The sequence below is a fragment of the Chrysemys picta genome, chromosome 16 (genome assembly GCF_011386835.1).
Source record: "Chrysemys picta bellii isolate R12L10 chromosome 16, ASM1138683v2, whole genome shotgun sequence".
NCBI lineage: Eukaryota > Metazoa > Chordata > Testudines > Emydidae > Chrysemys > Chrysemys picta.
In genome coordinates this window covers 9,108,986-9,133,983 of record NC_088806.1, presented here as the reverse complement: position 1 = coordinate 9,133,983, position 24,998 = coordinate 9,108,986, and the positions used below count along the sequence as shown (strand labels likewise).

Below are 24,998 nucleotides of genomic sequence, written 5' to 3'. Positions count from 1 at the left end.
GATTTCTTTACTCCACCTCTGATGAGTGGATTAGTGCTGAAATCAGCCTTGCCGGGTCAAATTTGGGGTAGTGTGGACACAATTTGATGGTATTGGCCTCCGGGAGCTATCCCAGAGTGCTCCATTGTGACCACTCTGGACAGCGCTCTCAATCAGATGCACTGGCCAGGTAGACAAGAAAAGGCCCATGAACTTTTGAATCTCATTTTCTGTTTGGCCAGTGTGGCAAGGTGCAGGTGAGTGCAGATCTCATCAGCAGAGGTGACCATGATGGAGTCCCAGGATCTCAAAAGAGCTCCAGCATGGACCAAACGGGAGGTACAGGATTTGCTTGCCATATGGGGAGATGAATCCATACTAGCTGAATTCTGTTGCAGTAAACCAAATGCCAAAACATTAGAAAAAGTCTCAAAGGGCACGAGGACAGAGGCCATAACAGGGACACACAGCAGTGCCACATGAAAATTAAGGAGCTAAGGCAAGCCTATCACAAAACCAGAGAGGCAAACTGAAGGTCCGGGGCAGAGCCACAGACCTGCATGCCATGCTAGGGGGTGCAGCCACCACTACTCCAACCCTGTGCTTTGACTCCGTCAATGGAGAATCATGCAACATGGAAGCGGGTTTTGGGGATGAGGAAGATAGCTCACAGCAAGGAAGCAGAGAAACCGGTTTCCCCAACAGCCAGGATACGTTTTTCACCCTGGACCTGGAGCTAGTAACCCCCGAACCCATCCAAGGCGTGCTCCTGGACCCTGAGAGTGGACAAGGGACCTCTGGTGAGTGTACCTTTGTAAATATTACACATGGTTTAAAAGCAAGCATGTTTAATGATTAATTTGCCCTGGCATTCACAGCCAGTACAGCTACTGGAAAACTCTGTTAACGTGTATGGGGATGGAGCGGAAATCCTCCAGGGACATCTTCATAAAACTCTCCTGGATGTACTCCAAAGCCTTTGCAAAAGGTTTCTAGGGAGGGCTGCCTTATTCTGTCCACCATGGTAGGACACTTTACCACGCCAGGCCAGTAGCACATAGTCTGGAATCATTGCATAACAAAGCATGGCAGCGTATGGTCCCGGTGTTTGCTGGCATTCAAACAACATCCCTTCCTTATCTCTCTGTGTTATCCGCAGGAGAGTGATATCATTCATGGTCACCTGGTTGAAATAGGGTGCTTTTATTAAGGGGACATTCAGAGGTGCCCGTTCCTGCTCGTCTGTTTGGTTGTGTGGCTGAACAGAAATGTTCCCCGCTGTTAGCCATGCGGTGGGGGGAGGGATGAAGTGATCATCCCAGAGAATTGTGTGTGTGTGTGTGTGGGGGGGTTATTTGGGTTTGTGCTGCATGCTAACCCGCAAATCGCAGCCCCTCCTTTTAATTTGCCAACCCATTTTAAATGGCCAACCCAACGGCCACTTGGTATGGGAAATGAGGGCACTGCTGTTTGAAATCATTCCCACGTGTTATGAAGGTTAAAGAAGCCAAAAGACTGCGGCTTACCATGGCTGCCTGCAAGCCAAATTCTGTTGCCTGGCACTGCGTGAGTGATCTCTCACACCAAACTGGCAGGCCCTCAATATAAGAGGCAAAATGCGACCTTGTAACCAAAGCACATGTGCTATGTAATGTGAACAGCAAGGTTTAACGGAAAAGAAAGATCCTATTGTTCTCTAAAATGTGTCTTTTTAACTAGCAATCTCCCTTTTCCCCCACCAGCTGCAAATGTTTCTCCTTTGCAGAGGCTAACAAAGATTAGAAGGCAAAAAAATGCACTCAGGATGAGACGTTCTCGGAGCTCCTGCTGTCCTCCCAGACTGACAGATCACAGCAGAATGCGTGTAGGCAGACAATGTCAGAGTGCAGGAAAGTAGTCGGTGGCTTGGTGCTCCGGTGACAAGATAGGGATATGGGTTCCGTCTATGGCCCCGCCACAGTTTGGGAATCCCATTTCAGCAAAACCATCCACTATTGCCTGCACGTTGCCCAGAGTCACTACTCTTGCTATCACCAGGTCTTTCATTGCCCTGGCAAATTGGATCACAGCAGCCCCCACAGTAGATTTGCCCACTCCAAATTGATTCCCGACTGACCGGTAGCTGTCTGGCGTTGCAAGCTTCCACAGGGCTATCGCCACTCGCTTCTCAACTGTGAGGGCTGCTCTCATCTTGGTATCCTGGCGTTTCAGGGCAGGGGAAAGCAAGTCACAAAGTTCCATGAAAGTGGCCTTACGCATGCGAAAGTTTCGCAGCCACTGGGAATCGTCCCATACCTGCAGCACGATGCGATCCCACCAGTCTGTGCTTGTTTCCCGGGCCCAGAATCGGCGTTCCACGGCATGAACCTGCCCCAGTGACACCATGATTTCCACATTGCTGGGGCCTGTGCCTTGTGAGAGGTCTATGTCCATGTCAATTTCCTCATCACTCTCGTCGCCGTGCTGCAATCGCCCCTTGGCTGGTCCGGGTTTCGCCTTGGCATGTCCTGGCTCTGCATATACTCCAGGACAATGCGCGTGGTGTTCATAGTGCTCATAATTGCCGCGGTGATCTGAGCGTGCTCCATGATCCCAGTGCTAGCTATGGTGCCTGGCTGGTCAGAAAAAAGGCGTGAAACTAGTATCTGATGGACCAGGAGAAGGAGGGAGGGCGGGGAGGGAGGGAGGGCCGAGTGACGACATGGCGTACAGGTACAGGAACAGGGAATTAAAATCAAGAAAGGTGGCTGTGCATCAGGGAGAAACACAAACAACTGTCACACAGAATGGTCCCCCCAAAGATTAAACTGAAAACCCTGGGCTTAGCAGGCCGTTGATTTCACGGAGGAAGGGGAAGCAAATGAATACAGAACAAATCTATTTTTTACATCTTCAGCTGGCAGCCGACGGTGCAGCATGAGTGATAGCCTCTCCAGTATGATGACGACGGTTACCAGTCATAATATACCATCGTCTGCCAAAAGGCAAGGGGCTGCTGCTGTGTAGCAATGCAGCCCCACGTCTGCCAGCCCCACGTCCGCCAGCACCCAGCATCGCCCTCGGCCTCTTCTGGGTGCTTAGCATACAATACTGGGCAATTGGCAGAAAATAGTATATTACGACTGGTAGCCATCATCATCGAAACAGTAGCATTTCTGCCCAGGTGGCCATGATTGACAGCCACTCCAGTACGATGATGATGGATACCAGTCACAATATACCATCTCCTGGCAAGGGGCTGGTGCAATGCAGCCCTACGGCTGCCAGCCCCACGGCTATTACTCATGCTACACTGTCTACCGCCAAAAGGCAGTTAACAGCTGTTGCTGTGTAGCAATGCAGTCCCACGTCTGCCGGCACCCAGAGGACATATGGTGACGGTGAGCTCAGCTGAGCTGAGCGGGCTCCATGCTTGCCGTGTTATGTTGTCTGCACAGGTAACCAGGTAAAAAGGCGCGAATCTATTGTCTGCCGTTGCTGTGACGAGGGGGGAGGGGCCTGACGACATGTACCCAGAACCGCCCGCGACACTGTTTTGCATCATCCAGGCATTGGGATCTCAACCCAGAATTCAAAGAAAAGGCGCGAAAGTAGTATCTGACGGACTAGGGGAAGGAGGGAGGGCGGGCCGAGTGACGACATGGCGTACAGGTACAGGGAATTAAAATCAAGAACGGTGGCTGTGCATCAGGGAGAAACACAAACAACTGTCACACAGAATGGTCCCCCCCAAAGATTAAACTGAAAACCCTGGGTTTAGCAGGCCGTTGATTTGACGGAGGGAGGGGGAAGCAAATGAATGCAGAGCAAATCTATTTTTTACATCTTAAGACAACGGTGCAGCATGACTGATAGCCCTCGGCATCTTTCTGGGTGCTTGGCAGCAAATACTGGGCGCTTGGCAGTTAGTGTATGACGATGGTCTTCAGGCCTATTGCACGATCGGCTGCTCGGGGAAGACTCTGCTAATGTGCGATGACCCGACTTGTAATAGGACGGCTAACAGTCGTAATACACCATCTACTGCCAAAAGGCAAGCCCCACTGCTTCCAGCACCCAGATCGCCGATGAAGGCTACCAGTCTACTGCACCGTCTACCGCCAAAAGGCAGTTAGCAGCTGCTGCTGTGTAGCAATGCAGTCCCACGTCTGCCGGCACCCAGAGGACATATGGTGACGGTGAGCTCAGCTGAGCTGAGCGGGCTCCATGCTTGCCATGGTATGTTGTCTGCACTGGTAACCCAGGTAAAAAGGCGCGAATCTATTGTCTGCCGTTGCTGTGACGAGGGGGGAGGGGCCTGACGACATGTACCCAGAACCGCCCGCGACACTGTTTTGCATCATCTGGGCATTGGGATCTCAACCCAGAATTCCAAGGGGCGGCGGAGACTGCGGGAACTGTGGGATAGCTGTGGGATAGCTACCCATAGTGCAATGCTCCGGAAGTCGACGCTAGCCTCGTACTGTGGACGCGGTCCGCCGACTAGAGCACCTAGAGCATTTTATGTGGGGACACACACAATCGGCTGTATACAACCGGTTTCAATAAAACTGGCTTCTATAAATTCGAACTAATTTCGTAGTGTAGACATACCCTCAGTACAACATTTGCTAACTGTTCTCAGTTTACCAAAGTAGGTGAAAGAATGTTGCTATGAGTTTTTTCAAACTCATTTGAATTGGATGGATGGGAATTAAACAAGAACATCCAAAAACAGCGAGCCCTCAGAAATTACCTCTTGGAAGGTTGAAACTTGTTGAAAGAAGCTGACTCAGTGGCTCGAATCCAATGCTTGGAACATGTCCTAGGGCTACTAGATGCAGGGGATTATAACATGGATTTGCACTTAGCTCAACCAACTGTTTGTTGGGAAATGTTATTCTAACCCTCAATCAGAGTTGGAAGGTGTCATAAACAGATAGTTAAGGGTTAATGCCTCTTTTACCTGTAAAGGGTTAAGAAGTTCACCTATCCTAGCTGACACCTGACCAGAGGAACCAATGGGGGGATAAGATGTTTCAAAAGGAAGGAGGGAAGTTTCCTTTGTTTAGTTTCAGTTTAAGTTTTGACTGGAGTGGGAAAGCTCCAGAATTCTGCCTCTTATCAAGTAGTGAGTATTAGTGAAGGAAATAAATAGGTTTATTTCTTTGTAACTTGTCTTGGGCATTAGGGAATAATCAAATTCGGTATTTTTTGTGTAACTAAGTTTCTGCCCAGGGGAACATCCTCTGTGTTTTGAATCTGTTGTCTGTGATATCAGCTTATATGCTATCTCCCAGAGGGTTTCTTTTACCTTTCTTTTCTTTAATTAAAAGCCTTTTTTTAAAGAACCTGATTGATTTTTCCTTGTTTTTAGATCCAAGGGGATTTGATCTGGACTCACCAGGGATTGGTGGGGGGGAAAAGGGGGTAAATAAGTAATTCGTCCTTGTTTTAAGATCCAAGGGGTTTAGATCGGTGTTCACCAGGTAATTGGTGGAGGAGTCTCTCAAGGCTACCCAGGGAAGGAAAGGTTTTTTTGGGGGGAAGATAGAGTTTCCCAAATGACTCAAACTATTTGGGTGGTGGCAGCCAGACCAGATCTAAGCTGTTAATTGAGCTTAGGGGTTCACATGCAGGTCCTCACATCTGTACCCTAAAGTTCAGAGTGGGGGTGAAACCTATGACAGAAGGACCTCAGGATGTCATCTAGTCCTACCCCCTGCTCAAAGCAGGACCAACACCAACTAAATTATCCCAGTCAGGGCTTTGTCAAGCTGGGTCTTATAAACCTCTAAGGATGGAGATTCCACCACCTCCCTAGGGAACCCATTCCAGTGCTTCACCACCCTCCTAGGGAAATAGTGTCTCCTAATATCCAACCTGGATCTCCCCCACTGCAACTTGAGACGTTTGCTCCTAGACGTCATCTACCACTACTGACAACAGTCTAGATCTAGCCTCTTTGGAACCCCCTTTAGGTAGTTGAAAGGAGCTGTCAAATCCCCCCTCATTCTTCTATTCTGCAGACTAAATAATCCCAGTTCCCTCAGCCTCTCCTCGTAAGTCCCCTGCCCCCTAATCATTTCTGTTGCCCTACCCTGGACTCTCTCCAATTTGTTTCTGTAGCGGGGGGGGAGGCGAAAACTGGATACAATGCTCCAGATGTGGCTTCACCAGTGCCAAATAGAGGGGAATAATCACTTCCCTCGATCTGCTTGCAATGCTCCTACTTATGCAGCCCAATATGACCAGTTACCCATATTGAATGCAAGTATCAGGGGGTAGCCGTGTTAGTCTGTATCTACAAAAACAACAAGGAGTCTGGTGGCACCTTAAAGACTAACAGATTTATTTGGGCATAAGCTTTCGTGAGTAAAAACCTCACTTTCTTCTTCTTCATTTTTTCATTTCATTTCTTCGAAGTGAGGTTTTTACTCACGAAAGCTTATGCCCAAATAAATCTGTTAGTCTTTAAGGTGCCACCAGACTCCTTGTTGATATTGAATGCAGACACAGCAATATTTGATAAATTGGTTACTGTCCATTTAGTAGGTTATTCCCTACTTATTCCTAAATAATGAAGATGCTCTAAGTGGATGGGAGAGAGCTGTCCCATCCATGTAATTAATCCATCTCCCGAGAGGTGGTAGCTATATCAGTAGGAAAAGCTATGTCGGTGGGTGTGCAAGGTGGTGTCTACATGTATATATAAAGTTTAAGCAAACCCCATTCTTAAAACCACTGTGGTCTGGGAACAGAAAAGGAGCTCTCTGAGGCAGGGCCTGTCCTTCAAAATCCTTAAGATCACTGACTAGCCTATGCAAATGTCATGGGGGTATAGCTCAGTGGTAGAGTGTTTGACTGCAGATCAACTGGCCCTTGTTTCAAATCCAAGTGTCCCCTTAGAAACCTCTTCCTTTAACAAAAATAATTGCATATCCATTTCCATTATGTTCAGGAGTTCCACTGAATAGGGATGCCTGAAATCAATGGAAACACTTAATATTTTCCTGTGCAAATGCATAAAAACCTAGCAAACATGTCCCTCAGCTTAAATCAGTTCCAATCCTCTAAGTGTCTAGTTTTGTTTTTGTAGTCAGCACTACAGAAAAAAGGATTCTGCGTGGACTCCTCCGGACGGTCGAAACAACAGACTGGATTTCTACATGGAGTGCTTCCGTCGACGTGCAAAGGCTGAAATTGTGGAAAAGCAACATCACTTGCCACATAACCTCAGCCATGCAGAACACAACGCCATCTACAGCCTCAGAAACAACCCTGACATCATAATCAAAAAGGCTGACAAAGGAGGTGCTGTCGTCATCATGAATAAATTGGAATATGACCAGGAGGCTGCTAGACAGCTCTCTAACACCACATTCTACAGGCCATTATCCTCTGATCCCACTGAGGATTACCTAAAGAAACTACACAATCTGCTAAAAAAACTCCCTGACAAAGCACAGGAACAAATCTGTACAGACACATGCCTAGAACCCCGACCAGGGGTATTCTATTTGCTACCCAAGATCCATAAACCTGGATATCCTGGACGCCCCATCATCTCAGGCATTGGCACCCTAACATCAGGCTTGTCTGGTTATATAGACTCTCTCCTCAGACCCTACGCTACCAGCACTCCCAGCTATCTTCGAGACACCACTGACTTCCTGAGGAAACTACAATCCATCGGTGATCTTCCAGAAAACACCATCCTGGCCACTATGGACGTAGAAGCCCTCTACACCAATATTCCACACAAAGATGGACTACAAGCTATCAGGAACAGTATCCCTGATAATGTCACAGCTAACCTGGTGGCTGAACTTTGTGATTTTGTCCTCACCCACAACTATTTCACATTTGGGGACAATATATACCTTCAAGTCAGCGGCACTGCTATGGGTACCCGCATGGCCCCACAATATGCCAACATTTTTATGGCTGACTTAGAACAACGCTTCCTTAGCTCTCGTCCCTTAACGCCCCTACTCTACTTGCGCTACATTGATGACATCTTCATCATCTGGACCCATGGAAAAGAAGCCCTTGAGGAATTTCACCATGATTTCAATAATTTCCATCCCACCATCAACCTCAGCCTAGATCAATCCACACAAGCGGTCCATTTCCTGGACACTACTGTGCTAATAAGCGATGGTCACATAAATACCACCCTATACCGGAAACCTACTGACCGCTACACTTACCTACATGCCTCCAGCTTCCATCCAGGACACACCACACGATCCATTGTCTACAGCCAAGCTCTAAGATATAACCGCATTTGCTCCAATCCCTCGGATAGAGACAAGCACCTACAAGATCTCTATCAAGCATTCTTAAAACTACAATACCCACCTGCTGAAGTGAAAAAACAGATTGACAGAGCCAGACGAGTACCCAGAAGTCACCTCCTACAAGACAGGCCCAACAAAGAAAATAACAGAACACCACTAGCTGTCACCTTCAGCCCCCAACTAAAACCTCTCCAGCGCATCATCAGAGATCTACAACCTATCCTGAAAGATGATCCTTTACTCTCACAGATCTTGGGAGACAGACCTGTCCTCGCTTACAGACAACCCCCCAACCTAAAGCAAATACTCACCAGCAACCACACATCACTGAACAAAACCACTAACCCAGGAACCTATCCTTGTAACAAACCCCAATGTCAACTCTGTCCACATATCTATTCCAGTGACATCATCATAGGACCTAATCACATCAGCCATACCATCAGGGGCTCGTTCACCTGCACATCTACCAATGTGATATATGCCATCATGTGCCAGCAATGCCCCTCTGCCATGTACATTGGCCAAACCGGACAGTCTCTACGCAAAAGAATTAATGGACACAAATCTGACATCAGGAATCAAAATACTCAAAAACCAGTGGGAGAACACTTTAACCTGTCTGGTCATTCAGTGACAGACCTGCGGGTGGCTATATTACAACAGAAAAACTTCAAAAACAGACTCCAACGAGAAACTGCTGAGCTAGAATTGATATGCAAACTAGATACAATCAACTCCGGTTTGAATAAGGACTGGGAATGGCTGAGCCATTACAAACATTGAAGAACAGGAGGACTTGTGGCACCTTAGAGACTAGCGAATTTGTTGGAGCATAGGCTTTCGTGGACTACAGCCCAGTCGACGAGAGCTTGTGCTCTAGTGGATTTGTTGGTCTCTGGGGTGCCACAAGTCCTCCTGTTCTTCTTTTTGCGGATACAGACTAACACGGCTGCTACTCTACAAACATTGAATCTATCTCCCCTTGTAAGTGTTCTCACACTTGTTATCTAACTGTCTGTCTGTACTGGGCTAGCTTGATTATCACTTCAAAAGTTTTTTTTTCTCTTAATTAATTGGCCTCTCAGAGGTGGTAAGACAACTCCCACCTGTTTATGCTCTCTGTATGTGTGTATATATATATCTCCTCAATATATGTTCCATTCTATATGCATCCGAAGAAGTGGGCTGTAGTCCACGAAAGCTTATGCTCTAATAAATTTGTTAGTCTCTAAGGTGCCACAAGTCCTCCTGTTCTTCTTGTCTAGTTTATGTTTTCATCAATTAAACAAAGGCACATGAAGACACATTTGCAGGTCCTTGGCCTCCATGGGCTACAATGTGTAGAAGAAAATGAACCACATCAACTTGGGAGGAATGGACTAGTCTGTATTACATTTGGTAAGTAAGTTGCCATTGGGACTGAACATTCTACTGGCGGTGGACAGGAACCTCTTACAAAAATAAAATAACCAAGTTTTACCAAACTACCTGTTACACATTCAATCCTCTTTTTGTGCATACAATATAAATTGGGGCTCTAATAAATGTCAACCTTCCTTTAACACAGATCGTTGTTCCTTGTAACTTTCAGATGCATTCAAGTGGCAGCTGTTTAAAGGTAATGTGCTTCTAGTTCATGATCAGCAGCAGAGTCTCTGTAAGTTTACCAACCATAGAGCTGGTTGTGTCTGCATTTAAGTAACTGCAGAGATAGTGTAGTACCAGGTAGTTAATTGCACAGTCTCACTTTCTGGTCTCATTGATCATTTGGGTAGAAACAGCAATGGTTTGGTGGTTTTTGTTTTTTTCCCCCCTTCATTTTCTCCTAAGGAATGTGTGATCTTGACCATGTTATTTTAAGTTCCCTGTGGGTCAGGAAAATTCCATCTCCTTGAAATAGATGGGTAAGTGACCTGTTTGTATAACCTAAAATAAAGGAGCTTTTGTAAAGCAGTTTCATCTTTAAATATGCTGGGATAAAAATTGTAAATACTAAATTCCACAGCCAGACACCAGGCCAGGATCAATTGATGGGGCCAGGATCAATTAATTACAGAAGAAACAAACTCTTGGGAAGTAGATATAATTTGTCCCCAAAGCTTTCTTTGTTTTCATATGCTACCAGGGATTCTCTTCTAGAGGGCAGAGTTAAGGTTATCTGGGCATGTACCATCGCTCTGTATTCCCTGTTTTTCCAGAGTTTGAGTTTTACTGAACTTGATGTTCTGGAAGGGTAAGAGATATTCACAGTAAAAGTTAACTCTATGTTAACAAAGGCTGTTGTTAGTGATGAATAATGAGACTAATCTCTCACTGCGGCAACTCCAATGACTTCAATGTACTCTTTCCCCATTTCTAGTTCCAAAAAAATAAGCAAATTAAAACAACCTTGAGAACTAAAATGCTGTGAGAAAGTGGAAGTTTTAGTAGCTCAAATAATTCAGTTTCTTCTGGGTCTTGTGTGTGTGTAAATGGCACAACCCATTAATTTATAAGCACATCTTTCTTAACTTCTTTAAATATTATGTAGTACATTAACTATATCAAGTGGGTTGTTCCATGCAGTGAGGTTTTCATGCATTGCCCCAAACATATTTTTCATATTATGTAAATGAACACAACTCGTTAAACACAAAATTGTGTATTTCATGCTGTGAACTGTGTCGGTAGCTCAGATTCATAGGTTAATTCTCTCTCTCTCTCTCTCTCTCTCTCTCTCTCTCTCTCTCTCTCTCTCTCTCTCTCTCTCTCTCTCTGTGAGGCACAACAAAATAATTTAGTGATGCTGAAAACATTCCCTTCTCCTCCAGAACTGCCTTGGAATCATCTTCCCTTTGTAGATTAATCTGCCCCTGTGTCTCTACAAGGAAAAGATAGTTTCTATGAAAAAGAAAACAATTTTTTTAATTAAAGGGACTGAGACAGAATAGCCACATGATGGCGACACATCAGGAATGCAAAGCAACAGGTTCCTTGTTTGCACATTGATGGTGACAAGGGATTGAACTCGACTCCCCTCTTTTCACAGACACAGTTTTTTAATTCTTTGAGGTCAAACATAAGTTTAAATGTTGTACTTAATACTCTGCCTTGTAGCTTCAACTGCCACAAGATGAGTTACTGCAGCCTAGAACTTGTTTCTGTGTTTAGGTGGTTTTCACCTAAACATTCAAGCAATTCACAGTAATGTCCCAAGCTCCCCAAGTCCCACTGATAGCTGAGCTCTCCCTGCCCATTGAGCCCAGCAGAGACAGTGGCTGGTGGGTGAATTTGTACTCAAATAACTGACAGAACCAAGCAAAGAGCAAAGAAATGTTTGCTTCAGTCAGTAGGTCTCTTTTTCTCTTGCTCATTCTCTCTCCCCTTCTCTGATAATGAGCAACGGTAAGAAAAGAAGAGGTTAAAACATGTGCTAGGTGTTAGCTAGGTTTGGATGACAAATTTAAAACTATCACAGCGCCCTCTAGTGTGACACTGACACTATCAGATTCGGACCTTTTATTGACACTCCATTAATAACTGTTTCCTTGAAGTACTTTGCTATGATTATTTCAATAGCTCCTACACCAATACCTGCTGCCCCTTCTGGCTGGTTCATTGCACTATATGGAACCTGCACCTAAAATTACACCCTTCCTGGGAGCAAGATTCAAAACTGGCCAAGGAAACCCCATTGGGTTTCAAGTGCAGCCCAGGCAGGGAGGTAAGGGCTAGGGTGACCAGACAGCAAGTGTGAAAAATCAGGACAGGGGGTCAGGGGTAATAGGCTTCTATAGACGAAAAAGCCTCAAATATCGGGACTGTCCCTATAAAATCAGGACATCTGGTCACCCTAGTAAGGGGACAGCACAAGGGGTCTCAGAGCTTCTCCTTTGTCACAGGGAGAAGGGATGGGGGGACTAATAGTCATGACTCCTGGGTTCTATTCCTGGCTGTGGGAGGAAAGGAGTGTCTAGTAGATTAGATTGGGAGGCCTAGGAGTCAAAGAGAAAGCATCTTCCTTTTCAGCTTTATTGAACAAGAACATGGTTTCTCATTTCTTAGGTTCTGATGCCATCATGTGGCCATTTTATTTCACTTCTTATTGTTAAAAGGTTTGGGTACTTTGCATAGAAACGTATTTTCCTTGGGAGAGATGGAGAAGTGGAAGATGTATTGCTTTAATCCTCTGAAAAATAGATAAGGATTAAAATATTCCCTAGAAAGCTCAGTGCCAACTGTCCTCCCTCGCTGCTGCCAGTGAAGCTCAGTTCTGTCCCACAGCCCCAAGAACTGCTGGGTGCAAGTCTTAGCCCTGATGTGAAGTAAATGTAGGGGTGACTCTGCCTGCCTAGACTTTTCAGTAGAAAAATTTAGACACAACACCATGCCTGGTGAAGGAGATACAGATGTGTTGTTTGATTGTTTTTCTCATTTTAAATGTACTTGATCATTTTGATGGCAAAAATATTAGTATGAGAGCATGAGAAAAGGAAGAAACAGTGAAAATACCCATGGGAGAAAAGGGGTTTCTGAGAGATGGGGTAGAGATGGAGATTTTTATGAAAGGGGGAGAGGCCAAAGTAGGGCCCTTAGCTGGAGCAAAGGGGGAGGTTTTTTGTGCAGTTTCATTTTAACCAGCCTCACATCCTGTAGTCCCTACTTCCCCACCTCCCCAACATGTGACCTAGAGCCTCCCCACTGGCAGAGCCACCTGTGACTCCTGAGACAGCCCTACTGGTCTGGCCCTCCTCCCCATTGCAAAAACTGCAGATCTCCAGCACTCCCTCTCCTAGCTGGATCCCCTGGCAATCAGAGCTCTACGCAGAACTGCCATGGTTGCTCTCCTCGGTATCTGGTCAAGGATGGCTACCGGCTTCTCCTGAGAATGCAGCTGAGAAATGACTCGCCGTTCCCTGTGGGCTCTGAGAAGCCGGATAGGCCCTGTATGATAAAGTCCATGCAATATTCCCCTCTCATCCCAGCCCTGGTATGTCGCCAGTAGCCTGCTGTTCCTGGGTTGCAGCAAAGGATGTTTCCCACCATCCAGGAGACCCCAGCCTGGGACTAAAGTCGGCTTCAGGCTTCTCCTCTCTCCCTTCTTGGAATCAAGATCATGTTTTTACCATGAGTTAAAACAGCCCGAACCCCCAGAGTCTGGATCAATGTCACAAGTTCCCAGTGTCTCCAGGAAGACAATTTGTTAAATCCCAGATGAGTAGCGTTATATCAGTTCTCAGACTGAGTCCTTTGCTCATAATCCTGAGGATATTGTCCCACCATGGGGCCATTTCCCACCTCTCTTTCATACAGAAGCACAATTTTCTTTACACAGACACAGAAACAGCAAGATCTTTCTCTGTCTCTTGTGGAAAGCAGGGTGCCGAATTCCATGGAAACGATGGAGAAGCAGGGGGCCCTGGGCACATCCAGTCCTGGCAGTGAGATGTTCCCTCCCCTCTTTCTTTATGCTCCTGTTGTTATTTCATGGACTGTCTGGGATGGGGAAAAACCTGAGTTCACTCCAAGTGAAGGGGAAAAGAACCATGAAAATCTCAAGACCCAACCCCTGCTACCAGCATCACTGAGGTGCTGGGAATCTGTATGGGAAAGGGACTGTATGAATTGTCAAGGTGGGGAATGAATAACAATCTACAACAAGATCCACCTCATTAACCACCGACACAGGCTAATCCTGCTGCAGATAGAAGGGAAACTGGGAACGATTCTTTGCTGTTCAGCCATGAAAACAGTGACCCAATTGCACCGCAGAGAATGTGCTGGGGAAAGCTGGACTTTACAAGCAGGTGGAACTAGTAGATCCTCAAAACACCTAGACCTCCCCACACCACTTCTGCCACCTGGGTGAGGTGTTGAGCTACTTACAGTGTCCCCCACCACCATGACCTTACAGCAGGGGATTGCAGCACCCCCCCACCCAATGCAGGGGAGAGGGCTGATTGTATTTCTGCACCTTGATTCCAGGGCACAAACTCTTTCTGCCCCACACATAGAATGTGGCCCTGCTGAAAAGTGACCCGTATGAACAAGTAACTTCCAGGAGAGCATGATTAGTCCTCAGAGAAGGGAATGGGCTTCTCGTGAAGCTTATAGGTCACTGGATGCTCTGGGAACAGGAGGGCTCTGAGTGTAACCCAGAGCAAACACAATGTAGCTGGGGATGTAGCTCAGTGGTAGAGCACATGCTTTGCATGTATGAGGCCCTGGGTTCAATCCCCAGCATCTCCAGGTTCATTTTTTCACCCTGCTGCTTTGCTCATACCCAGAGGGGATATGTCTCAGCAGTCTCCCTGCATGAGTTTCAATCCTGCTCAGTGAGGGACAAGTGCCAATTGCATGGAAGGTCTGTGAGGATTTACTGCTCCTAAATCACCTTGGTATGTTTAATATTCCCACCTGTTGTGCTGCTTGGGACAATGGTAGATGAGAAGGGCAAATCCTCCAGCATGGGAGGGAAAGGTCCCATCTGCACAGACTAAGAGGCAAGGAAACAGAGGGGCAGTGAGTGCTCAGAGAGGAGACAGGTCAATGATTTACACCCAACAGGGGACACTGTCTTTTTGAGGTGAGTGTAGCTTGCTTCAGATGGTGCAGATGATCAATAGAAAAAAGGCTGGAGTCATGACAGATGAGACCATAGAAGGGGAAGGGGAATGACCGCCCCACAGGAGGTCCTAGGTGCTCAGATGCCCCAGTTATTGCACCCTGGCCTGTCGTAGAGAGAGAAAAGACACAGAGGGACCCAGCCCCCCTACAAGAACCTGGTTGGGAGTGGGGTGAAGGTTCCCTCTGGGCAAAGGGGAGCTGAAATCCCTCAGTATCCTGGAATTTAAGTCATGCACGCTTCAAACCCTGCACGGGCATCGGCTGAGATGCATCTGCAGAAGGTTGGGCTGGACAGGGGCGGCAGGTTTGTATAATTTTTGGTGGTGCCCAGAATGGGACCAAGTCCTGTCCCCCCCCCCCAACCCTGCACACACCTGCCTAAGGCTCTGGGAGGAAGTTTGGGTGTGGGAGGGAGAGGGATTGGGCTCTGGGAGAGAGTTTGGGTTCAGGGTCTGGGCTCAGTCAGGGCATTGGGGTGCAGGAGGGGGTTCAGGGGACAGGCACTTGGAGGGAGTTTGGGTGTGGTTGTGGGGTCTGGGTTGGGGTAGGGGGTTGGGGGTGCAGGAGAGGGTGAGTGGTGCAGCATTTACCTTGACATCTCCTGAAAGCAACCCACACACCCCTCTGGCAGCAACCCGTAAGCGGGAGGGCCGGGAGCATCTCTGTGCACCACTGCCCACAGACTCCACCCCCACAGCTCCCATTGCCACAGTTGGCAGAGTTGGCACTCGGGGCAGGGGGAGCACATAGAGACCCCCCCCGCCCCAGGGACTGCAGGGACATGCGAGCCGCTTCCGGGAGTGGCATGTCACATGGAGTGAGGGTGGTGCAGGACAGAGCCATCTATAGTCAATTGTCCTGGTTAATGGGAGCCATCAAGATTCCAAACCACTATTAATGGCTGACACTTTGCATAATTACAACAGGACCTCAGAGTTATATTTTATATTTCTACTTTTAGATACAAGAATTCATAGATTCATAGACTCTAGGACTGGAAGGGACCTCGAGAGGTCATCGAGTCCAGTCCCCTGCCTGCATGGCAGGACCAAATACTGTCTAGACCATCCCTAATAGACATTTATCTAACCTACTCTTAAATATCTCCAGAGATGGAGATTCCACAACCTCCCTAGGCAATTTATTCTAGTGTGTTACCACCCTGACAGTCAGGAACTTTTTCCTAATGTCCAACCTAAACCTCCCTTGCTGCAGTTTAAGCCCATTACTTCTTGTTCTATCCTTAGAATGATAGGTTCATACAAATAGGATGAACACACACAATAGATTATAAGTTTTGTAATGATACAAGAGACCTTTTGCATTAAGCATGTTCCAGTTACATTATATTCACACTCATTAGCATATTCTCATAAAATCATATGGAGTGCAACGTCGAAGCAGGGAAGTTAGTCTTTAAGGTGCCACCAGACTCCTTGTTGTTTTTGTAGATACAGACTAACACGGCTACCCCCTGATACTTGACACCATGCAAGGCACTAAATTTAGCCGTATGGAGTGGAAATCCATCAACCTCAACAAAAAACTTGCACAGATACAGACAGACATCATCTTCTGTGGTGACGACACAGGAAAGGAAACAGAACGCCAGGTTTGTTGGTAGCCAGAGAGCTTTACAAGCCTCTTGCAAAAAGCCTCCCAGGAAAACTTTCCTGGGGTTTTTATTTCTCTCCTTACTTTGTTTACAACTCTTCTTAGTGGTTACATTCTTGCGCATAGAAAAGCCAGGCAGTATACATGCACATAAGATAACGAACCCATCTCTTGAGCGCGTGAATGCCAGCTGCGAGGAAACAATCAAATCAGCCAAATAAGTTTCCCAAACACAAACGCTGGATTGAAGGTCACTCCTGCCTCGTAGCCATGGGAGCAGTTTGCCGCGCCTGTGGGCTAGCGATTCGGGAGCTATGCGTCCCTACATCCCCCCCTGTTTTATTTTATAGATGCGGTGTTTAAACAAAACACTCTCGCAGGGTAGCATACACAATGCCACTAGATTGGGTATACATTAAACAAAACAGCAAAGTAAAACATCAAACATCAAAACTAGGACCCCATACTATAAAAGGGTCTTCATCCACTCTAAGGGTGGCTATAACTAAATATAATCCCACCAAGGAGGAAAAACGTCCTAGCAGATAACTTAAACATAACATTTCAGCATATCAATTTGCTATTGCATGCGATTACTATTATCAGTAAGCTTAAAACAACACATTTCTTTCACTGTCTCACACCCCAGATGTTGCTGGGTGGTTTGCAGACAGGAACAAGGCAAGTACTTAACAGACCTTGCATTTTCGGGGCAACGGCCAGGCAGAAATCAGATTGATTCAATACTTGTGCCAGGTGGACTCAAATGTCTTGTAACGTGGTGTCATTAACATACACACAGCTGTCATTAACTTAAAAAGTAAGCGTCCTGTCAGGTGTAATCCCAGGAGCACTGACTAAAATTAACTGGGCATACCAGGTAGTCTAATTTCCCAGATGTTTTGGTGAATTACTTAATCCCACATGCATCCTCCCCATGGACCCGGTAGGATTTGGTATGTGGGAGGCCACACCCCCCTAACCGGTCCATATGCTTGGAAGGAGCATTGAGAACGTTTGCACTTTTACCCAGAAAGTCTCTAAGTATGTCTCCATGGCCACAGATCAGATGGTACTCCTGATGTGTCTGTAAGGGCAGTGGGCCAAGCCTGAACATGCTAGATCCCACTGCAATGCCTTCCCAGCCTCAGTGATATTCAATACCATCTCTGTCAGCAACTTCTGGGTCATTGTCTGTATTTTGATGTGTTACAGGGGTAATAGTGTAATAGAGAAGATGGCAGGGGCAATAGCAACAAGGTGCCTTTGGTACTTATCATTTAAAATTCAATTAGGGAAGGCAATACATACTGAAGGACTTATTTAAAACACAGGGCGCAGCCTGTAGAATAAACCCCAAAATTCAATCAATACCACGTTCCCAAGCATGGGTTCCACAAGTTTCTTTTTTTCCAGGTTATAATTTTTTGTTTCTTCACCAGGGTCAGTTCTTAATGTCTCTTGTAGTCAGGAATTCCTGGACTTTGTGGTTTCAAGGAAGCAAGTGTTCCTTCTTCTCTTTTCCTAAAACAGTGTGGTTTAGCATCATACAGGGGAGAGGTTACTAGCACATCACCCTGTAATGGTTTTGCTTTTTCTGGAAAAATTCAGAGCAACAGTAGGTCTGTCAGTGGACAAGGGAGAGGTTACTAGCACTTCACCTTGTCTTTTTTTCCGTTTTCCTGCTGTCCAGAAGGCACAGCAGGGCTAGAAGAAGAAATAGGCTTATCATTAGTCAAAGAGTCCTCCCGAAGTGGAGGGGTCTTTTTACAGTGAGAAGCATGGGTTCAGGCAGGTAGTCCTTGGCACTTCACAGCGGTGTTGGTGGTTAACAGCACTTGGAAAGGGCCTTTCCAGCATGGAGCCAAAGCAATCTTTTGTTGATGGACTTTACATAGACTCAGTCTCCTGGTTTCAATGAATGGCAGGGGTGCTAGGGTTTTTGGGTAGCACTTCTCTTACCTGTGAGAAAAGAAACCTAACACATTTCATTAATGCCTGGCAGTGTTTTGCAAATCTCATAGTTGCTCGGGCACATTTAAGCCCCCCCTTGTCTTGGGGGTCAGCCAAGTTTTGGCTGTGGCCTTGGATGAGCCTGCAAGCTGTATTTTCCTCTCAATTAACTCATTCTGTGCTTTTTCCTCTTCTCCCTTTCTCGGCTTCTTTTAACCTACAAAGGAAACCTTCACTCTTCCAGTAAAATAACTTTATTACAGAGCTTTGGAGCAACAAACCGGGACAAGTACACCCACTTTTGAGGAGTGCACTCGGTACAACCTCAGGTGTCTAATTGCTTTCCTCCCTCCCCAGCCCTCTGGCTAGAAATCTGAGGTAGCCAGAAGGATCCCACGGGCAATATGGGGAGTGGGTTAACCCTCCATGTCCTTGCTTCCAAAGACTGTTGGTATGCAATTCTTAACAACAATTTTTGCCATAAAACACAAAAATAATCCCTATTGTGCCAGTAAATGCATGGTACATTGAATGCTGTTCAGCTGGCATCCGTTTTCTCTGATGATCTGAAAAACAAAAGAACAGAGGTCTACCCCTTTTGGGCAGTCAGTCATTGCTTAAAATGTTTCCTTGTATTTGTTCATAGGCAGCCCAGATTTCAGTGGCTTCTACCTTATTAGTTAGAAACTTGCATTAATACAAATGCTTTCTGGCTTGCTTCCAAATCCAAAGCTATCCACAGCTTAAAGATTTTTACTTAAAAGGGACACAATTAACTTTCCCAGTCTTTTGATTGTCTTTTACTTCTAACTCCTGCTTTCAAACACACAGTGATCTGAATAAGACAACACAACCTATATTGGTAGGTTTGCATTTCCTTTACCTCTGCTACAATATACACTGCACATATCCTGGGGAAAAGTGGCCACTGCGCAACCCATACGGGCTCGTCAGTGAGCCAACGGAGGGGGAGGGCCGTACGCCTAATCATCAATATGGATGGTGGCAGTTAAAGCAGTTCCCCTGAGGCTTTTGCCCCTTGTGCAGGGCAGCTGCCAGCAGGGCCATCTGATGGGTTTGAGTGCCTACATCAGTACACGCCTGCAGCAACTCCACCAGGGTCGAAGGACTTAGAGAACTCGCTCGCAGCGGGGACCCTGCGAAATGCGCGACGGGCACACTGGCCAATGATGGGAAAAGCTACCTGGGGCGTGCCCACCGCCTGCTCGGGGATGCCCGAAAACTGCCCTGTGCCATATAACTGCTCAGCAAGATAGGCCCCCCCACCTTGTGCTGCTGCTGCAAGCGCCTCTCGCTGGTGCTCGCTGTCCCACACAACGTATTGCGCGGGAGACAGCACCATGCGACATATGTCTTTCCAATCTTGGGGGAGCAAGTGATAACCGTTTGACACACCTTTCAAGATCCCCCGGAGCTCGTGCAGAACTGAGTAGGGGAGAGCCTCCCAGTCCACTACTCGCCCCCCGTTTCCATTATTTCGCTTAGAGACGGGGAACGCCTCGAACCCACACTTGGATTCCTTGTCGGTCAAGAGACCGGCCTTGCACACCGGCTGCACCGCCGCGGCGACAGCGCCCCCCTGCCCGACCGGTAGGCATGGGGGCGCCGCCACGGGCGGCGGCGCAGGGCGGGTCAGCTGCGGGCAGGAGGGGGGTGGCCCATCACCTGAGGGCAAAGGGGAAACCGGCTTAAGGCCGTCGGGGCCGAACCCCTCCAGCGCCTCCTTACAACGCTGCCAGAGCAGCAGGTGCTGAACTGGGGCACGGGGTTCACTATACAAGGTGATCCCAATCCGTATCCAATCAAAAAGCTGTAAAGACCCGCAGTCAGGATACCAGGGGCACTGGCGATCTATTTCCCTTAGGAGGTCCTCAATATGAGCGACCGGGACAGCGACACATGATCGCTGCCTTATAATCTTTTGTAACTCTCTTGCGTGCTCCTTCTGGGCACTGGAAAGTTTCCCCTCCATACTCACGAATAAGGGGCGGCAAACAGCCGCGGGCGCGCTCGGTGTATCCAGCCGGTGAGTAGAGGGGTATCACGTCGGGGTCACCAGCTGTGGTGACGACACAGGAAAGGAAACAGAACGCCAGGTTTGTTGGTAGCCAGAGAGCTTTACAAGCCTCTTGCAAAAAGCCTCCCAGGAAAACTTTCCTGGGGTTTTTATTTCTCTCCTTACTTTGTTTACAACTCTTCTTAGTGGTTACATTCTTGCGCATAGAAAAGCCAGGCAGTATACATGCACATAAGATAACGAACCCATCTCTTGAGCGCGTGAACACCAGCTGCGAGAGTACAATCAAATCAGCCAAATAAGTTTCCCAAACACAAACGCTGGATTGAAGGTCACTCCTGCCTCGTAGCCATGGGAGCAGTTTGCCGTGCCTGTGGGCTAGCGATTCGGGAGCTATGCGTCCCTACAATCTTCCTCTCCAAATGCAAACAGATGGACATCATACCAAAAGGACTGAAGGTAAAAAATCCATTGCAATCAACATACTACACTGAGTATGGTGAGAGACTGTGCCACACACTCTCAAAGAAACTGAGGAACCACCTGATCAGCATCCTGTACAGCAGACAGGAGAAGATCAAGAATGAGCTCTCAGAACTGGAGACTCTCATACAATACCAGCCTTCTACACAAACTTCCACGTGGCTGGACTTTACAAAAATGAGACAAGCCATTTACAATGCACACTTCACTTCTCTACAGAGGAAAAAGGACTGTAAGCTATCTAAACTAATACCTGCCACTGGGGGCTATAACAATGGTACCCTCAACTCATCTAACAACATTGTCAATCTTTCCAACCACACACTTAGCCCAGCAGAAGAGTCTGTCCTATCTCGGGGACTCTCTTTCTGTTCCACCATCCCCACGAACATGATACAGTTCTGCGGTGATCTGGAAGCCTACTTTGCATTCATAAAACTACAATACCCACCTGGGGAAGTGAGGAAACAGATTGACAGAGCAAGACGGGTACCCAGAAATCACCTACTGCAGGACAGGCCCAACAAGGACAATAACAGAACACCACTGGCCATCACATACAGCCCCCAGCTAAAACCTCTCCAGTGCATTATCCACGATCTACAACCTATCCTGGAAAATGATCCCTCACTCTCTCAGACCTTGGGAGGCAGGCCAGTCCTCGCTTACAGACAACCCCCCAACCTGAAGCAAATACTCACCAGCAACTACACACCACACCACAGAAACACCAACCCAGGAACCTATCCCTGTAGCAAACCTCGTTGCCTACTCTGTCCCCATATCTACTCTGGCAACAGCATCAGAGGACCCAACCACATCAGCCACACCATCAGGGGCTCATTCACCTGCACATCCACTAATGTCATATATGCCATCATGTGCCAGCAATGCCCCTCTGCCATGTACATTGGCCAAACCGGACAGTCCCTCCGCAAAAGAATAAATGGACACAAATCGGACATCAGGAATGGTAACATACATAAGCCAGTAAGTGAACACTTCAATCTCCCTGGTCATTCTATTACAGATTTAAAAGTCACTATCATTGAACAAAAAAACTTCAGAAACAGACTTCAAAGAGAAACAGCAGAACTAAAATTCATTTGCAAATTCAACACCATTAATCTGGGCTTGAATAGGGACTGGGAGTGGCTGGCTCACTACAGAAGCAGCTTTTCCTCTCCTGGAATTGACACCTCCTCATCTATTATTGGGAGTGGACTACATCCACCCTGATTGAATTGGCCCTGTCAACACTGGTTCTCCACTTGTGAAGTAACTCCCTGCTCTCCATGTGTCAGTATATAATGCCTGCATCTGTAACTTTCACTCTATGCACCCGAAGAAGTGAGGTTTTTACTCATGAAAGCTTATGCCCTAATAAATCTGTTAGTCTTTAAGGTGCCACCAGACTCCTTGTTGTTGTTGAAGCAGGGAAAGGGTTTTAATGTGGCACCTGGGAGCAGTTGAGTTTCATGTTCAGGCTCTGGTATGAGTTCCTTCAGGTTTCTCGTAAACACACAAGGACCTTAGCAGGTGCTTTCGATACAGGAATGGCCCAGATAAGGTAAAGTGATGGGGATTGCATTTTCTCTTTTTATTTTTGTATTCCCAGTAACATTTCTGTTTGTGATTTCGTTTTGCTTTGTATAACTGTGTTTTCTCCTGGATTTGATATTTAACTAAAAAAAGAATAAGGCCTTAGGGCACTGGATGAAGGAGCAGGCTGGGACTAGGACTGCTAAGAGAGCTAGAGTAGCAGGTTTTCTGTATTGTTTCCTGCTCTCTTTTTCTTGACTAGTTTCTCTTCTGCACGAAATTTGCTTTTTTAAAATTTTGCATGTGAGCCTGGTTTAGTCAGTTGGTAAGCATCAGACTTTTAAGACTGCAAGAGTGGGTAGGTTGATGAGCTGGGCCTTCTAGCATTCAGTTGGGGATGAGGTGGGGAACGCAAACTGAGAGAAACAGTTGCTGGCCTGTGAGGAATGGCTTGGCCAGTGGCGTAAGTGGACCTTGTCATTACTTACAAGGTTGTAATGCTCAAGACATATCTTTTGGATGTGGCAAATTTCCTCAGCCATGTATATCCCCCTGCTCCATGAGTGCTGCTGAGACTGAATATGATGGCCTTCCACTTCTTGTGGGGCAATAGGATGTCCCTACCTTGTCAGGAGAAGTGTGGCTTTTCTGCCGTATTAGAAGGGGGGGGGTTACACCTGGTGGGCTTTAAAGTCTTTTACGGCTCTACTTTTTTATTTTTCAATTTTCAGTGGGTGGCTGAGCTGGAGGGGAATGGCGGGGCAACCACAAAGAACACAAATAACTCTTTGGATATGTCCGTATTTTTTTTTTTGATCGCACTGGGTGCAGTATCGGGTATGGGATGGCTGATGATGGTGGAAGGGGGAGGAGATTAGGAAGCCCCCCCAATGTTCTTCTACTCCCACTTTACATCCTACAGGATTTTCAGTGGGTGGCTAGGTGGAAGGTGCTTATAGGATGGCTTCTTCTGCAACAGTGGCCGCCTTCACCACAGCGGTGGCCACAGCAGCGAGGCCCCTCCTTCAGCTCAGTCTGAACAGAGGTCAATGTACCACTGGGTGAGACACGCCAGTTTTAGGGAACTTCCTCTGAAGGTGAGCAACTGTCCCTAGAACTTACTGACAGGAGGTTTAAAGTATTTGCAAATGTGCACAACCAGCATGTGCAGAGCAAAGGCTGCCCAGGGGCACTGTGTCAGGCTCTGGCACAGCTTGAGACAATGGACCACCTTCAGCCACCAGGTAACCGAGGATCTAAGGCAGGAATGGGGTGAGGAAGCAAGTCAAGCTGAGCAAGGCAGGCAAAAATTCATCTTGCCTAGGTGGGAGCTTGCAATGATGCCCTTTTTGTGTGCCATCGCTGACAAACACATCCCGGACAGAGAAGCAGCAGGCCAGAAAAGTGCTTTTTGGATCCTGAAGTAGCTCAGTCAGGAGAGCGTTAGACTGAGAATTTAGAGGTCCCTGGTTCAAACCCAGGCTTTGGCATGCTCTTTGGTCCCTTTATGTTCAGCAGTGGGCTGTTTTGTGGAAGCGCAGCAGTGCCTTTACCTGCCACGAGTCCCTCATTTCGGGCTCCCAAGTAAGAAAAGACAGTGTGGAATTGTGCACCGAGTTGGCCCACCTGACCTTTCTTTCTTCTCTTGCTCTTTCTCAGCAAGGAGAAGAAAAAGAAGCTCTCCTTCAAGCTGGAGTCAGAAGGGCGATATAAGGATGACTTCCTGAGCGCCGGCTCCAGTCCTTTGCTCTACCAGCTGACCTATCAAAGGGTTGCCATGACTTTCTCCAGGTTAGTCCATTGGTATGTTCAGAATGGAGAGAGGTAACTAGTGGTGTTCCCCAATGGTCAATCCTAGGACCAATCCTATTCAATTTATTCATAAATGATCTGGAGAAAGGGGTAAACAGTGAGGTGGCAAAGTTTGCAGATGATACTAAACTGCTTGAGATAGTTAAGACCAATGCAGACTGTGAAGAAGCACAAAACTAAGTTATTGAGCAACAAAATGGCAAATGAAATTTAATGTGGATAAATGTAAAGTAATGCACAGTGGAAAAAATAACCCCAACTATGCATACAATAGGATGGGGGCTAATTTAGCTACAACTAATCAGGAAAGAGATCTTGGAGTCATTGTAGATAGTTCTCTGAAGATGACCAAGCAGTGTGCAGCGGCAGTCAAAAAAAAACCAAACAGAATGTTAGGAATCATTAAAAAGAGGATAGAGAATAAGATGAAGAATATCTTATTGACCTTATATAAATCCATGGTACACCCACATCTTGAATTCTGGGTACAGCTGTGGTCCCCTCATTTCAAAAAAGATATATTTGCATTAGAAAAGGTTCAGAGAAGGGCAGCTAAAATTATTAGAGTTTGGAATTGGTCCCATATGAGGAGAAATTAAAGAGGCTAGGATTTTTCAGCTTGGAAAAGAGGAGACTAAGGGGGGATATGATAGAGGTATATAAAAGAATGAGTGGTGTGGGGAAAG

General features: G+C 46.8%; 1 long non-coding RNA gene and 3 other non-coding genes across 4 annotated transcripts; 3 read left to right on the top strand and 1 right to left on the bottom strand.

Annotated features, from left to right (window-relative positions):
- Positions 1 to 6,792: 6,792 nt before the first annotated feature.
- Positions 6,793 to 6,864, top strand: TRNAC-GCA (transfer RNA cysteine (anticodon GCA)). Its single transcript has one exon. It is a non-coding gene; the product is annotated as a tRNA-Cys (tRNA).
- A 7,556-nt stretch (positions 6,865 to 14,420) lies between these two features.
- Positions 14,421 to 14,492, top strand: TRNAA-UGC (transfer RNA alanine (anticodon UGC)). The gene has a single exon. It is a non-coding gene; the product is annotated as a tRNA-Ala (tRNA).
- Positions 14,493 to 16,483: 1,991 nt separating this feature from the next.
- Positions 16,484 to 22,436, bottom strand: LOC135975985 (uncharacterized). The gene is made up of 2 exons (XR_010593215.1): positions 20,437 to 22,436; positions 16,484 to 18,446 (listed from the first exon to the last, which is right to left on the bottom strand). It is a non-coding gene; the product is annotated as an uncharacterized LOC135975985 (long non-coding RNA).
- A 1,481-nt stretch (positions 22,437 to 23,917) lies between these two features.
- TRNAL-GAG (transfer RNA leucine (anticodon GAG)) lies at positions 23,918 to 23,990 on the top strand. The gene has a single exon. It is a non-coding gene; the product is annotated as a tRNA-Leu (tRNA).
- The last annotated feature ends 1,008 nt before the right edge of the window (positions 23,991 to 24,998 follow it).